Raw genomic sequence first — 12,957 nt, 5'->3', positions numbered from 1 at the left:
TCTGCACTATACTGCTGGCACCCACTATGTCTACTGTCTGGCCAGAAAATGGGTGAACATCCCCCAGGGGCTGGGTTATCATTGAGTGTTCGGCACTGGTATCCACCATGAAGTCCATTCTACTTTGACCCTCCCCCCCACTCTACTTTGACCATGGGTTCCCAGGGGCCCAAAAATATGGAATCCAGTCTGTCCTAGTCAGAGAGCTCATTGACAGCCAAGGTGATGGCATTGGGGTCTGGATGAGGCCTGGGGCCGGTATCCCATCTTCCCCTATTTGTTGATGGGATGGTCTTATTGGGGCACTCATTCTTCCAATGCCTCTCCTCCTTGTAGTAAGCTCACTTGATCTGCCCCAGAGGTGCTCAAACCCCCTGGGTTGTCTTTTGCCAGGGCCTTTGGTCTCACTTCTTGAAGGCCACAGCAATTATCTGAGCCTTTCCCTGAATTCTCGTTTCTTTTCCTTGGCCCCCACTTAGTCCTGGTTGACAGATATCCTTGTGACCATTTCTATCAGCTGGCTCATGTTCATGCCAGCAAATCTGTCTAGTTTCTGGTGCTTACACTGAATGTCAGGGGCTGCTTATCCCACAAAGGTGGCATTTACCAACACCTGGCTCTCTGGGGCCTCAGATCGGATGGTGTGTATTGGCAGAATGTTTCCATTAATCACTCGAGGAACTCTCTCAGGGGCTCATCTGTTTTTGCAAGACCTCGTTGAGTTTTGTCATGTTGGTGGCTTTTTGGCTGCCCTGCCTGAAGCCTTGGAGCAGGGCCTCATGGAACTGTCAAAGGGAATGTAATCCCTCTTCAGTGTTGGGGTCCCATTTTGGGTCATCCTCTGAGAAATTACAGGTGGTGTATTGAGCTGGGTCTAAGGTGCCCTCAGGGAAAACACCTTCTTCCAGGTGTTTTCATGCCGCTGCTACCACGTGCTGGCCTTCTTTGATGCTGAGGAGAGTTACAAGCAACTGGTTGCAGTAGGGCCAAGTGGGCTGGTGGGTCTGGAGCGGGTCAATCATTGCCTGGGGTCTCTCAGTGTAAGACAGCATATGATTCTTCCAGTTCAGCAGGTCAGTTGAAGTGAATGGAATATATACAAAGATTCTTCTCCCTTTTTGGAAGTCTCTCTGGGCATTGACATAGGGCAGCCCTTGGGTTTCTCTTAGGGGCATCATAGGTATGGCTGTAGGTGGAGTGGTCGCACCCAGCTGGGGCTGCAGCTGTTGTGGCTCAGGAAGTTCAGGGATGGTCAGACTCAGCAGAGCCTCAGGTGATGTCTCTGGGCTGCTGGGGGGAGGGGGTCTGGGCTTGCTGTGGAGAAACTTGGCATAGAGCTGAATAGAACTGGGACCTTGGGCTTGCCGACTGGTTCCTTGTGGGTCTTTTCCACTGCTTGGGCAAGAAATACCTGGAACTGCCAATCAAAGCAATTTTTTATCCATCCTGGCTTCTTTTTCGCAACTTCCAGCCAGTAGGAAAACTGATCTGGGTGTCCAGCCGTCCCTGTCACTACACTATAAACTGCCTTTACCTTTTCTAACTCAAAAGTTCCTTCAGATGACCAGTCTACCCCCAAGGTGGTCCACTCTAGCTCACACAGCTTCCTGAGTTGTCCAGGAGTCAGCTTGACTCCCCAGTCATCAGTAAAGGCCTCCTTAAAGTTGGACATCATGCACTATAATGGTATCTTACTAACTTTTCCATATCAGCAACACCAACGATGAGGGAGAGGGCTTACAGACAAACAACAAAGGGTTTTGAACAAACTGTCACTTCATTCGGTCTGGCCTGGCCGTTAGCAAGGCTATAAGAACTGCAGGGTCTGAACTCAATTGTGGCCTGGTGCGCAGCTCCTATGGCCCAGGACTTCCTTTCACTCACACAGTCACACACACTCAATCGACACCACCCTTCCCAGAACCAGACCAGAAGACTTCCATTTCGCTTGGTCATCTGAGCAGAGACCATGGGTACTCGGGTAGTCTTGGGAGGTGATAAGGCTCCCCTTCCACTCAGGCCCCCCTAGCCTTTTACATGTGGCTGATGCCTAATGTACCTGGGTGCTTACCAGTCAGATAGGCGGTACTCCCAGGAACCTGGTTCCAGAAACTGTCCTAGATCTGTCACTGCTCTGGTGGTGATGGGCACTCCACTCAGGGAGGTCAGGAGTCTGAAAGATGGGGAAAACCCTGGTGCCAGCACTGGATTCCGTTGGGTCTCTGGTCTGGGCACCACCACCACCGTGGGCGAGGGAGGTAAGAATATCACCAGCCTCTTAAACCCAGAAAAGTAGCACGAACCAGGGTTGAAGCTGAAAGCCTCCAGGGATGTTACACGAAACACGGGAAGAACAAGGATTGAGGCTCCAAAGTTTCAGGAAGCAAGCTTTATTAATCTGTGTGCACAGGGCTCAGCCAAGTCACCTCTGAAGGCCTGAGCCCTGAACAGGGGATGACACAAGGTTTTATAGGCAGAATGGCTCATTTTGGGACAGGGTTTTCCTAATATGGTAACTAGTGGTGCTCGAGGGAAGCGATTGGCTGTGTGCTGATGAGGAAGGGTTGCAAAGCTAAATTTACAGAAGCGGATGAACAGTCTCAGGGGAGGGGTTTTACAGGGACTTCTCTCATCCTGCCTACGTGCAGTTTCAAGGAGGAAATGGCCTGAGTAAACAGGGCCTGTCTGCTGCAAGAGGAAGTGGCTTGGACAAACAGGGGCTGCCTGCTACACTGAAGCAGGCTTAATAGAATTGCCCATGTCAGAAGGAATGTGATTACAAATCAATATTTGCAATTTGGAGTGTCTATTCTTGTAAATTTATATTTGGGGTTAGTATTGAAATTATACCTTATTTTCTTCATCCACATTGTCTTAATATTAAATGTCATATGTGTTAGTTTGCAAACTGCGGGAATGTAATGCACCAAAATTGGAATGGTCTTTAAAAAGGGGAATTTAATAAGTTACATGTTTACAGTCTAAGGAAGTGAACCTGTCAAAATTAAGGCACCAATAAGTGGTTACCTTCAGTCAAGAAAGGCCAAAGGGTCTAGAACACCTCAGACAGCTGGGAAGTCAAATGGCTGGCATTTGTTGGTCCCTTGCTCCTGGGCTTAGTTGCTTTCAGCCTCTTTCCCTGTGGAGGCTCCTCACTTTGCTTCTCCAGGGCTGGCTTCCTTTGACTCTCTCCAGGTTCTGGCTTGAGTAACATATGGTGACGTATGCTGGGCTCCAAGCATCTTCAAATATCCAGCTCTCTGTTCTCTGCCTGTCAGCTCTGCTCTGAAGTTTCTATTGGCCCTCTCTCTGTGGTTTCTGACTATCTCCAAAATGTTTCCTCTTTAAAGGATTCCAGGAAACTAATCAAGACACACCTAGATTGGGTGGAGTCACATCTTCATGTAATTAAAGTTCACACCCACAATTGGGTGAGTCACATCCCAGTGGAGATAATCTAATCAAAAGCTTCTACATACAATATTGAATCAGGATTAAAACAAACAGTTGCACTGACAAGAATTAGATCAGGATTAAAACATGGCTTTTATGGGGTACATAATACTTTCAAACTGGCATACCATGTTATTTTAAGAGTTCCAAATTTAAGGATGCCTTTCATTTCTGGATAAGATCACACTTTGAATCAGCAGTGGTGGTGTGCTGTGGGGAAGAGAGGCAAATTTGTAAACCCCGGGGCAAGGTTCTGATTGCCTGAGAGGAGACCCTGGGGTGAAGGCACATCACCATGTCTGACCAACAAACACTGATAAAGAAACAGAAGCTTAATATCAAAAGGGTACCACCATTCTAGGCCCTACAGTTGGATGATTGTCTCAAAAGCAAGAAACCTCAGTAGGCAAAACCTTCAACTCAGGACTTGGGGGATAAGAAAGAAGGGGAATGCATTAAACTGAAAGTCATCGGACAGGATAGCAGTGAGATTCACTTCATGGTGAAAATGACAACACATCTCAAGAAACTCAAAGAATCATACTGTCAAAGACAGGGAGTTCCAATGAATTCACTCAGGTTTCCCTTTGAAGGTCAGAGAACTGCTGATAATCACACTCCATAAGAACTGGGGATGGAGGAAGAAGATGTAATTGAAGTATATGAGGAACAAATGGGGTCAAGGGGGTCATTCAATGGTTTAGAGATTCTTTGTTTTTTCTTTTCCCTTAATCCCTTTGTATTTTTAAAAATAGTTCTTTTGTAATGTGGTATTTGAAATGGAATTGAAAGCTGGTATCCTACCTCTTTAAAACATCTGATATTTTGAATTCTAGTGTTCAATATTCATTATTGTTTGTTTTCATTGTGCTGATTTTGGTGATCAAGACTCAGCCCCCTTCATACTGCCTGCTCCCTTTAAAAAATTACATGCATTCACGGAGACGTCACCTTCTTCAGGACTGTGTGTTTTCAGGCTTGTGGTGATAAATACGATCGACCAATGAGAGTGTTCGTAATGACTTCCCAGCTGGCCCTGAGGTTCTAGCATGTGATTAGTTCACCCCTGGACTATGACTTTAAGTGGGAGATGGAAATTTTTCAGAGAACTGAACTGTGGAAAAATGACCTTTGCTTAATTTGAATCTACCTTTAAAATCTGAAGGTCTGGACCGGAAGAAAAGAAATATCCAGTTTGAGTCAAGATGACAGATGTGGTGGGAGTAATAACTAACTCTAAAGATGGTTTCACTGAAGAAACAAAGCATTTTAAGATTAATAACAGTCTTGTCAGAAGATCTCAGAAAAGTTCTAATTTTCATTAACAGTTAATAAAGTTATTCATGCAGAAGTGTATACAACAACAAATAAAATCACACTTTGATCATTTTCATCTTAATGAGGGTGCAATTTTAGAACACCAAGAGAAAAAGGCCGAAAGATTTCATGAGCAATTTCCCCCTATCAAATGCAACCACTAAAACAATATTTAGATAATACCACATACTGTTTCCATCCTTGCTTAACACTAGGAATCTTCAATTGTCCGAAGTTTTCTAGTCTCCTAATACAGCACTGCTTCATTAGTGTCTGGGGGCAGAAAACTCTTAAATGACTGCTTGCAGCTCTTATTGAGACTTTACCGAAAACATTCTCAGGAAGCAGTGTCTTGATCTGTGTAGGTTCCATGAGATGTAACTTCCTTACAACCTCTCAGGCTGGTTATTTACTTATTTGTTCTTTTTTTTGCCCCTTATCACTTGAAACTTCCATGGATATTTCCTAAGAACAAGGAATTAAAATATGCAACAAACGTTAAGTATAATTATCAAGTCCAAGAAATTTAACATTGATTTAAAGCATACAATCTTTACTATAATTTATTCATTTGTCTTAACTTATTTGTTTCTAACCCTCATTCCCACATTTCTGTGCTCTGCTGTCTTTTGTAAAGTAGTGGGATTTGGTAATCCACTTCACCCTGATGGTTTTTGGTTAGATTATGACAGTGAAAATGACAGGTCACAAGGGTCAAAACTCGTGACTCCCTCCTCCCCTCCTTCCCTCTTCCCCTTGCTGCAATGACAGAAACTTGTGACCCTTCCTCTCCTCCCCTTCGCCTGCAGCAATTCATGATTCCCTTTACTAAATGTTCCTTTGGGCAAAAATCACAGGACTCATAGCAAGGTTCCACCAACAAGGAGCAAACAAGTCAGAATAGGCACAGTGAAGAAGGAAGCAAGAACACCAGCCAATGGCAAACAGATGAGTCTTCAAAAGCAGAATTCATGACCATTCAGGACCGGTCAACTTCAGAATATATAAGAACACATCACAACACAGGTGAACATTTTCTTCAGGCTCTTGAAGAAAGTGTTCCATCACCCTCTTCCCCCTCCCCCCTTTATAAGAAACCCCTTTCAATCTCAGCTCACTGCATGCTTATGAGTGTCGGACCAAACTGCTGAGTATTTTTTTACGTAACAGGAAGGAGATTATAAGACAAGAGGAGGGGAGAAGCAACTCTTTTCCAGTTTCAGATATCAGTTGAAACAAGGACTGTACACAGTGACAAAGGAATAGAAATGGCAATAGCGTTGGTGGCTGAGGAGACAAATAGTAATCATGACTCTTGGGAAAGAGTAGCTACAGTGACTCCAAAGGCATTCTGGGCTTGCAGGGTCCTGGGCTTCAGCTCAGGCAGCTAGTCAATAATAGGAGCCTTAGCTGCATGTGCCTTTGGCTTCTGGGTAATGATTTTGCTTCCCGAAACTAGTAACAGTAGTAGTTATTACTCTTGAGTAACCTTCACTTCATCTCTAGATTGTCCAATGACTTTATATAATTCCTTTATTTAAATATCTAGAATGGTTTTCTTCTCCTAAGTGAATACAGAATACCATAGATCCTCTCAGGGTGAAATCCAGCTGGAACTCTACCTATAGTGAAATCTCATTGCATCTTTTCTTTGTTCTATTTGGATAATAGAGAAGATACTAGTCTTAAAGAAAGAGCCGCAGGCAGTAGATTTGCATAGATTATTCATTCTCCCTTTGTGCAAATATGTAAATATATTCCAAGAAAGGGCTCTTTGATTTTGGGCTATTTTTGCTAGAATGATGGTCACGGTATTTTAGTACTCTTTGTTTATAAATTTTAAAACTATAAATAATCCATTAAAAAATTATCATATAGCCAGGGCTGAGCTTTCTGTGGAAGTTTCCAGAATAACTCCCATAATACAGTTTCTTCCCAATCAACAGTCAGAAGTTAGTGCAGGGTTTGTGAAGGTAAAGTAACATCTGTTATCCTCAAACCCAAGTTTCTGTGTCAAGCCCTGTTAGACACTGGTATGTATGTACTTAGGTTTTTTTGTTTTTGTTTTAAAACTGCTTTTTTGGTGGTAAGTAAAGAATAACTGGTCTGAGTCTACACTGCTCATGGTGCCCACTCCCACCCCATCAATCCAGCCCTGACCATCCTGGCCCCTACTCTTGAGTAACCTTCCCTTCATCTCTAGACTTTCCAATCAATCAGGCCTTCCATCAAGTGACTAAAGGGTTAATGATCCTGCTCCAGTACTGTGACCAGTATCCTTCCAATTGGTTTGGAGCCAAAGATTACCTGGGGTATAAGTATCACTTTTTGATATCCTTGTTGAATGTAACCTCCATTTAATTTGATGAGTATATTAAAACCCACTGAATGCCCCACAGATCAACAACATCAACATTAATTTTATTAATGAAAATGAGAACTAACATATAGCATTTCCTCTGTGACAGTTTCTATTCAAAATGTATATTAACTCATTTGAGAGTTATAATCACCATCATAAACCCCATTTTACAGATGAGAAAATTGAGGCACAGGAAGATTATTTAAAATTTATCTGGTAAGCCAGTATTTGAACTCAGACAACCCACTATACGAGTTCACATTTTTAATTGTTGCATCTCATTTGGCCAGAAGGATTATCTTTGTCTTATTTTTAAATGATACTTTACATATGATAGTTGATAATAGGTATGCTGATTATATAAAAATCCAAGTATCATAAGGACTAGGAAATGTTTTAATGGAAATGATTTTGTTTAGCAGAAACTGATTAAATCAGCACCATGAATAACTGCAGGTGTTAAGAAAATTGAAAACTTATCTAGATTACAAGCTGCCTAATGATTATTGACTTAACTGAAATGATGTTGGAAGGGATTTATGCAGTTCTTTCTGTCAAATCAAACTCAGACTGTGGCATCATTTAACTAATGAGATCTTCATTGAAAGGTGACAGCAAAGATTTCTAAAAATCAATAAGTTATTGGAAATTATTAGAATAATTTGATGAACAATTTGCACCAAATTTTATCATATGACAAATATATGAAATGTCTGTCTATTATCTACCTAAAATTTGGTAAGCAACTTTATACATTTTTTTTATAATTTAAGAAATAAAGGAGAAATACTTTTTAAAAACTGGTTTATATGTTGACATACAGGTTAATTTAAAATATATATTGATAAAAAACAAAAAAACTAATATATATATATAGAGAGAGAGATAGATAATTAAATATGCTGAATATCACCATTTCCTGCAAATATCAGCAAACCCCATCTCAAGGAAGTCTTCAGGAATAAGGAAAGAAATTTATTTTTTCTCCACAACTAGCAGTTCAGGATGAGTTCCAGGCGTAGTAAGATCAGTGGCTCTGTGATGTCACCAAGATCCTTTCTATACCTATTCTGTCTTTCTCAGTGTGAAGCTTTCCCTTAGCCTGGATCCCTACATAATCCCCACATAATATGGCTATAGCCATATTAGCACGTCCAGTTGTCACCTCTGTGGTCATTTAAAATTATGTCCACAAATACTTTAATATTCCTTCTTCAAATGTGGAGCTTAATTCTGCTCTTCTTTGCCATGGGCAGTACTTTGTGATTCACATCAAATGAGTAGAACGTAGTGGGAATAACTTTGTGTAACTCTCAAAATTAGGATAAAAGGGCATTGTGGTTTTCTTCGTACTCTTTCTGTTGGATCAAACACCCCATAGTACCATGTAATGAAGACATTCAAGTAGTGCTATAGTGAAGTCCACATGGTATGGAACTGAGGCTTCCTACCAACAGCTAATGGTGAGCTGAAGCCTTCTGCCAATTGCCACGTGAATAAGCCACTTTGAAAACATATCCTCAACTCCAGTCAAGTCATCAGATGATTGCAGCTAGAGCCAATGCCTTAACTACAACCAGAAGAGAGACCTTGTTCTCTCTTTAACCACTGAGTTAAACTGCTCTTGAATTCCTGACCTACAGAAACAATGAGATAATAAATATTTGCTGTTTTAAACTGCTAAATTTTGAGACAAATTGTACACAGCAAAAGATAACTAATGCAATATATAACAAACATTCAGAGGAAGAAGAGAGCATCCCTTCTCTCTCTCTCTCTCTCTTTTTTTAGAACTATTCTGAGACTTCCCAGCAGACTTTCCACATTTCATGAGCCAGAATTTCTAATTGGTTAGAAATTTCAGAATTTCTAAACCAACCAAGGGAATAATATTATCATGATTGGCTTATGCTGAACAAGATCCCTCCCTGAACCTAAAGCAGAAGGCTATGCAAAGGATGGTATCTTCTGTTAGGAAGAAATTAGGGTGAAGGAATGGATATTTAGAAGTGGCTTAGTCAAGATAGTCTAGGCTGGGTAGCTAGCACGGAGGTTGTCCTTAACATAGTCACTTAGGGACCCAAGTTGAAAGAGGTTTCACCCCAGTGCTTGCTTCTACCATCTTCTAAAGGTGTGAAAGGAAAAAGACAAATTGTTTTCTGGATCCTAAAGCTTTTACCTGGAAGTGACACATATCACTTCCTCTTCTATCTCAATACAATCTTATATATGATCAGAAACTGGAGATCCAGAAATATTTGGTGAATATCACTAATGAGTTCCAGCAAGTCTGCAAAACCTGCTTGCTGTGAGGCCAAACATTGGGGTGGGAGTATTAAAGGAGACTTTCCACACCATCCCCCACAATTCCGCATGCTTCTTAAAGAATCTCTCTTCTTACCTTTGTCCTTCAGGTATGGAAGTGGTTAAATAGAATGGTAGGGCATATGACAGAGATAGGCTAGTGCTAAATCTTAGCCTAGCATTTGTGAGCAGATGTTAACCAACTACTTAAAATTTTTAATGAAGACATCAGCATTGACTCAGCATTGTGTGTTTAATTGCAGCTCTGTCATCAGGTCCAACAATCCCTAATTTTGCTAATAATCTTAAACTTCTAAATAACACATTGAATTTTTAAAGTGCTTCAGTATTGAGTTCTGCATGTAAATAGCTTATTTTTTCTCAGTTTTTTTCTGTTTTCCTCAAGCTTTCAGAGTGGCTATTATCCTAATAGAATGAGTACAGATTCCTGGCCAAGGAATCAGATCAAGTCTCTGCTAGCTTAGTCTTCCCCTTCAGGTCCCACAAACCTCCTGACTTCTATCTGGGCTTCAGGCTCCTGCTTTGCCTTATCCTTTGAGTATTTCTGTTCCTGCCTAATAGTTGACCTGTTGCTAAATCAGGGACAAAACCTTGGTTTTTCTGACTCCCATCTTTAGTGTTATTCTAGCTAACTCCATCTCATTTTTCTGTGCATTCCAGGAAACTCTCCGATTATCTCAGATTCACCCAACCTTACTCTTTTTTCCTGTCTCTCCTGCTTCTCCTATAGCAAATCTTCTTGCATGTATCACACCACTACGTAATAGTTGATTTCCTGTTTATCTTACTTCCAAACCTGCAGGCTCTTTGAAAGCAAGTTCCATGCATTATGAGATTTTTAATATTCACAGTCTAGCATGGTGAGTTGCACAATGGAGTACCTCATAGGAAGTTTTCAATCACTGTGAAACTATTACTGAATATCACAAGAGCCAACCTTTGGGGAAGATGAATAATATGTCACTGTCTTCTAGGAATTTTCAGTAATGTAAGATGAGTCTTTAGAATTTCACTACAAAGATTCATTGCTTAGACTTCCTAAAGCAGGATAAGTTAGCAGTATCTACTGAAACTGTGGGAACGACAACATATATAGGTCTTAATTTCATACCAATAGTAGATCAAGTTAACTTTTTATAAGGCTGATACTGGCAGTCATTTTCAACTTTGTTCCTCAGGAGAGATGATACTTCCTATTGCTAAGTGATCCTGTGACAACAGAACCTCCAGGGATGAGGTGGAAGGTACAGGTTGAAGAAGCTGCACTGGCAGTTCCTGCATATTCACCTTCACGATAATGTGACCCCATTTTCTTTCCTCATCATTGCACAAAGGGCTTGATGGTAAGATGCAGGTCAATTTTATTTTGGTCATAGAGATTTTATGACGGATAGACTACCTTACTATAAAGTCTTCTGGGCACCCAGATGCAGGGAACAGTGCTCTTTTTACCATGTGGTAGCAGAGCTTTTACTCTTTCTAATGCATATAACCATTAAAAAAATTACATTATTTATAAGTGTGGGCATTTTGGGAAGATCTTTGTTATTAAGCTTAAAGTGACTGTTGTTCCTGGTACTACGCGGGAAATTGACTACGGCTGTCCTGGTGCTGCATGCATCTTCTTTAGGGAGGTCAGACCCTAGCTCAGCAAGGCTAGAAACAACCTTCAATCCGCAGAGTGTAGTCCCATTGTAGAGCATCCGAAAGCCTGGAGGGTACAGTCACCAGTCAGTACACTGTCTTCTTTCAGCTCACTTAGGAGTTTCTGAACTCATTGGTGTTGAGGCTTACAGGGGTGGGGCTGGAATGCCCTCCGCATTCCTCCCACCCTCCGCATTCCTCCCGCCCCCCGCGGGTGCGGGGGAGGTGTAAGTGGCAGGAAGCCTGGAGAGGGCGGCAGTCCAGAGAGCAGTGTTAACTCCCAGGCCCCTGAGCACGTGGGCATGAGTGCTCTGCACTCATCCGGGAGGATTATTTTATAAAATAGGCGAAGGTATAGGGCCAGCTGCACAGAGCATTTCAAAAGGACGCCTTGAGTTTTCAATTATGGTTTTACGAAGAGCAAGTCCATCCATATTTACTATTCTCTCATCTGTAAAATGGGGATAAAAGAAAAATTACACTACAGTAAATATTATCCAGAAAAGGAAGCCTGTGTAACAAAGCTATGTTCATTTCCTGTGAATAGTGGAGAGGAACTTAACTGTGCTTTGTTGGTTTGATTCCAGCCAAATACAAAGACAGACCCTATACCACAAATGTTTTCCTTTGTTCCAGGCCTTGTATGGAGACATTCTTTATAAAGAAAGAATCCCTTTTGTGCATTCCCTGGCCCTGCTAGTTGTGGGGATTATAAAGAGAAAGCCCTCTTGAGCAGTTTTCCTGGTGAGAGACTTTGTTCTGGAACGCAGGCTGGGTTGCCATGGCTACGGCTCCCCAGAGGCCTTTCCCTGCCCCTTTTCACCCTGTCTGCCTGTGCTGTCTGCTATTTCGGGGCAGTGCTGATTTCCAATATTCCTCCCCGCACAGCACGGAAATGGCAGAGAAATTCCAAACTATATTTCCCAGATGGCCTCTGACAACCAGAGGCAGAAAAAGAAAGTCCCTTGTCAAGCAGTCCTGAATTGTCCTTGAAAATAGTCATTCAATTGAAAGCTTGTTGAAGGCAGGAATCATGTTCTTATCACAACTAATCCTTTCCCTCTCACTTTGATGGCCTTTCCCCCAGCCAAAAGTAATGCACACATAGTGGGATCTCAAAAAAATTTTAAAACCGTTTGCAGATGAGGTGGCAGTATAGCATTTGTGTTTAAAGCATGGGCTTTGGAGCTAGGATCTTGGCCTGCCACATAATAGGTATGTGACCTTGGTAAAATACCTAGTCTTTCCAAGCTGCATTTTTCTCATCTCTAAAATGGGGACAATAAAGCTAACGCAGAGATTTGGGAAGACAATTGGAAAAGATAATTTAGATATAAGAAACACTTGGATACTTTGGCATATAGTAAGCTCTTATTATTGCTGTTAAACCACCATCCTCTCTGTAGCAACCTGTATTTCATAAAGGGAAAAGCATTCTTCCCTACGACAAAAAATACAAATGAAGGAACAACAACAAAAAGCTTCTAGTAGAGTATATAACAGCCCAGGTCTAATTGTTATGGAACAGAATGTTTAAGTGCCACATAAGTTATTTCAGTGATAAGTGCAAATAGAACATGCCAGTAACAAGTTACTGTGTGGGAGACACTTGCACATAAATAATGCATAGACGGTTGTCTTTGCACAAAAGCTGTAGCATGCATACATGTGCACTTTAAATGCCACACACTGTTATTGTATTCCAATTGCCCATCCATATATCTATAGTAAAAATAAAACAGCATTTGACATCTCTCAGCTTGACCTTCTCCCTTCCCCCACAAGTGTTTTAGGGTATTTTTGAAATCTCCATGGCCACTTATAATTGAATGCATGTAGGATCTATAAGCCCCAAG

At 41.5% G+C, this 12,957-nt stretch overlaps 1 protein-coding gene across 14 annotated transcripts in view; it reads left to right on the top strand.

Moving 5' to 3' along the window:
* GRIN2B (glutamate ionotropic receptor NMDA type subunit 2B) overlaps positions 1 to 12,957 on the top strand; it is an 849,505-nt gene that overhangs the window by 81,277 nt on the left and 755,271 nt on the right. For 13 of the 14 annotated variants that reach the window (XR_013179559.1, XR_013179558.1, XR_013179557.1 and 10 more), the window contains exon 3: positions 10,636 to 10,800. The exons of the other annotated variant lie outside the window; for it this stretch is intronic. The gene's annotated coding sequence lies outside the window, so the exon portion shown is untranslated. The remainder of the gene's footprint in view (positions 1 to 10,635; positions 10,801 to 12,957) is intronic. 14 annotated transcript variants of the gene reach the window in all.

The sequence above is a fragment of the Tamandua tetradactyla genome, chromosome 7 (assembly GCF_023851605.1).
Source record: "Tamandua tetradactyla isolate mTamTet1 chromosome 7, mTamTet1.pri, whole genome shotgun sequence".
Taxonomy (NCBI): domain Eukaryota; kingdom Metazoa; phylum Chordata; class Mammalia; order Pilosa; family Myrmecophagidae; genus Tamandua; species Tamandua tetradactyla.
Note: the sequence above shows the minus strand (reverse complement) of the source record. Positions and strands in the feature narration are given on the sequence as shown.